The sequence below is a fragment of the Colobus angolensis genome, unplaced genomic scaffold, assembly GCF_000951035.1.
Source record: "Colobus angolensis palliatus isolate OR3802 unplaced genomic scaffold, Cang.pa_1.0 Scaffold179, whole genome shotgun sequence".
Taxonomy (NCBI): domain Eukaryota; kingdom Metazoa; phylum Chordata; class Mammalia; order Primates; family Cercopithecidae; genus Colobus; species Colobus angolensis.
In genome coordinates, this window is record NW_012114921.1 from 193,507 (window position 1) to 197,309 (window position 3,803).

The 3,803-nt window shown below is 40.8% G+C and overlaps 1 pseudogene; it reads right to left on the bottom strand.

Moving 5' to 3' along the window:
* LOC105509641 overlaps positions 1 to 3,803 on the bottom strand; it is a 53,888-nt pseudogene that overhangs the window by 43,064 nt on the left and 7,021 nt on the right.

The following is a 3,803-nucleotide window of genomic DNA, read 5'->3' on the forward strand; positions in this document are numbered from 1 at the left end:
TGCCCAGCCAATAAATTTTTTAAAAAGTAGTCGAGCATGGTGACCCATGCCTGTAGTTACAGCTACTTAGGATGCTGAGGTGGGGGGATGCCTTGAACCCAGGAGTTTGAGGCTGCAGTAAGCCTTGATTGTGCCACTACATCCCAGCCTGGGCAACAGAGCAAGACCCTATCTCTAAAAAAAAAAAAAAGGTTTCTTGTCCCTGGAACTGTGCTGATGATGACCTATCAAATTTCCACAAGAATATTGCAAAATGATGACCCAAAGCCTTGAAGAAGTGAAGTAACTTGCCCAAGGTCACATGACTGGTTGTTGACAGAAGCTAGTTTTAAACTCAGGTTAATCTGCTTTCTATCTGTGCTATTTCCATTATACCATTCTGCTTTGTCCCAGTGATCCTAGGGAAGGAATTCTCTGAGATTCTAAGTTAATAATCCCAAAGGTTGAGTCTAAATTGATAGACTCACCTCCCCACTGCTCTTCCATTGGCTGACTCATGCTTTCAGAGAAGCTGGGAAGTTAGGGGAGACCAATAAAAGAGTGTCTTTCTTACAGATTCAGGAAACTAAATATTGCTTTAAGCACTGTTCTAGAAAATTCCCAGTAACTTTAGAGTGCCCTTTAAGAGCTTTTAATGCTCTGGAAAGTCTCTCAATACCAGTTTTCCAGAGGCCGGACACTTTGCCGTTGAGTGTAGTGTTTGCAGCACATCGCAGGGGCAGGTCACTAGAGCTAGTGGGGACACATACATCACTGACATGTGATGGGAATCCTCCAGGGGCAAACAGGCTGGGGCCAACTTCTGCTCTGAGCAGTCTAAATGGAGCTAGAAACAAGAGCCATCTAGTAAAACCTTTCACAGGATAAAGTGCAGAGTCTGTTTCACACTTAGCCTTGTCAGTTCTGTGGAGAGGCAAGTGTTTGTAGAAAGTTTTGAATTCTTCTCTCATGCCCTGGAAAACCAAACACCATCAAAGAAAACAACCTGCTCCTGAATTCTGCAGCTGTAGTTTTTACACTCACCATTCTGCTTTTTCTATCTTAAATTGCTTGGTGTGATGAGGACACGAATCAAAATAGTCTACCTTTTAGAAAAGATGGCAGATTGTGGCATTTACATCTCATAAATATCTGATTGCTTAAAGAAAATCATCTAACTGTTCAAGTCAATAAACTTTTTTTTTTTTTTTTTTTGAGACGGAGTCTCGCTCTGTCGCCCAGGCTGGAGTGCAGTGGCGCGATCTCGGCTCACTGCAAGCTCCGCCTCCCGGGTTTACGCCATTCTCCTGCCTCAGCCTCCCAAGTAGCTGGGACTACAGGCGCCCGCCATCATGCCCGGCTAGTTTTTTGTACTTTTTAGTAGAGACGGGGTTTCACCGTGTAGACCAGGATGGTCTCGATCTCCTGACCTCGTGATCCACCCGTCTCGGCCTCCCAAAGTGCTGGGATTACAGGCTTGAGCCACCGCGCCCGGCCGACCCTGTCTCAAAAGACAAAACAAAAAACAAGAAACAAACAAAAAGTTGTCAATAAACGAAAAAGTAAACATTTAATTTTTGGTTTTGATATATACATATTCAAAAAGTATGCCTTTTTTTGTAAAATAAATAATTATGTGGCAGTGCAAGGTTTAAATGTCTTCTGTATTGAATTCATATGGAAATTTGCAGTTTAAATTTTTGTTTGTTTGTTTTTGAGACATCGTCTGCTTCTGTCACCCAGGCTAGAGTGCAGTGGCATGAGTATGGCTCACTGCAACCTTGACCTCCTTGGTTTAATTAATCCTCCTATCTCAGCCTCCCAGATAGCTTGGGCTACAGGCACATGCCACCAGGCCCAGCTATTTTTGTATTTATGTATTTAATTCTTTTCTAGAGATGGGGGTTTCACCATGTGTTGTCCAGGCTGGTCTCCAACTCCTGGGCTCAAGCGATCTGCCTGCCTTGGCCTCCCAAAGTGCTAGGATTACAGACATGAGTCACTGGTCCCAGTTACTTGAGAGGCTGAAGTGGGAGGATCTCTTGAGCCCAGAAGGTTAAGGCTGCATTCTTCCATGTTTGCGCCACTGCACTTCAGTCTGGGCAACAGAATGAGATCCTGTCTCAAAACAAAACAAAACAAAACAAAAAAAACCACACACAAAAACAAAAGGAAAAATAAAAACAAACCAAAACAAACAAAAACCCAAAATTAACTCACAGAAAAGTTAATAAGTAACATTCAAGCAAACAATGACCAGTTTGGAAACATAATGAAGAAAATAACTTTATCAACAATACCAACAAAAAAGATGAATGTCTAGAAATAAATTGATAAGAAGTGCACAAGATCTATATTAAAGTATTAAGTGACACAAATCATTTAAACCATTAGAAAGGTAGCCAAGCCTGAGCCACATTGCCCAGCCAGGAAAGAGACTTTCCAAAAGAGTTGTCCCTTTCTCTGAGCTTCCCCAGAGAAGGGAGTGAATCTTCATTATCCATGTTTCCTAGGGTCCCTCACAGTACCTGACAAAGAGCAGGGTTTGTGGAGTGAATTGAATAAATGGAATGGCTACCATGGGAGATAGTGAGTTCTCTACCACTGGAAGTAGCCAGGAAATTGTAGTGAAACTGAGAATGCATCGGGTTAGAGACTCTTGATTATATTTATGGTGTCTTCTAATAAACTATGATACTTACATTCTAAGATTTCCAAGAAGTTTCCAAATCTTTAGAATAACATGATTAGCCTGTTCTCTGCCACATATTTGATCTCCAAAATATATCTCCAGTCTCTCTACTTCTCTCTACCTCTACTGCCAATCTCTCAGCCCAGGATACCATCTTTTGTTACTGGACACCTAAATGATTTTCTAGATTTCACCTTTGCAGCCAGTGTAATCTTTTGATGTTGTAATCAGATTAGATTTAAGCAGGAGGGCTCTCCTGCTTAAAATCTCTTAATAGAAATCAGTGAAATAAAAAACAGGCAGGAAGAAGTGAATTACATGTTGTTTAAAAATTGTATAAATTGCTTACCTGAGAAAAACAAGAGAATCAACTGGAAAACTATTACAAACAAGAAGAAAATTTAGTTCAGTGGTTGGATTACAGAATTAACTCACAGAATGACTGGTCACAGTGATTCATGCCTGTAATCCCAGCACTTTGGGAGGCCAAGGCAGGAGGATTGCTTGATCCCAGGAACTTGAGATTAGCCTGGGCAATATAGTGAGACCTCATGTTTACAAAAATAAAACAAACAAATTTGCTAGGCATAGTGGTGCACGTCTGTGGTCCCAGCTACTTGGGAGGCTGAAAAGAGAGGATCTCTTGAGCCCAGGAGGTTAAAGGCTGCATTTAGCCATTTTTGTGCCACTATACTTCAGTCTGGGCAACAGAGTGAGATCCTGTCTCAAAAAAAAAAAAAAAAAAATCAAGAACAAAAACAAACCAAAACAAACAAAAAACCCAAAATTAACTCACAGAAAAGTTAATAAGCAACATTCAAGCAAACAATGATCAGTTTGGAAACATAATGAAGAAAATAACTTCATCAATAGTACCAACAAAAAAGATAAATGTCTAGAAATAAATTGATATATGCACAAGATCTATATTAAAGTATTAAGTGACACAAACAATTTGAACCATTAAAAAAGTAGCCCTTGGCCAGGTACAGTGGCTCATGCCAATAATCCCAGCACTTTAGGAGGCCGAGACAGGCAGATCACCTGAGGTCCAGAGTTCGAGACCAGCTTGCCTAACATGGCAAGACTGTCTCTACTAAAAATATAAAAATTAGCCAGACATGGTGGTGCA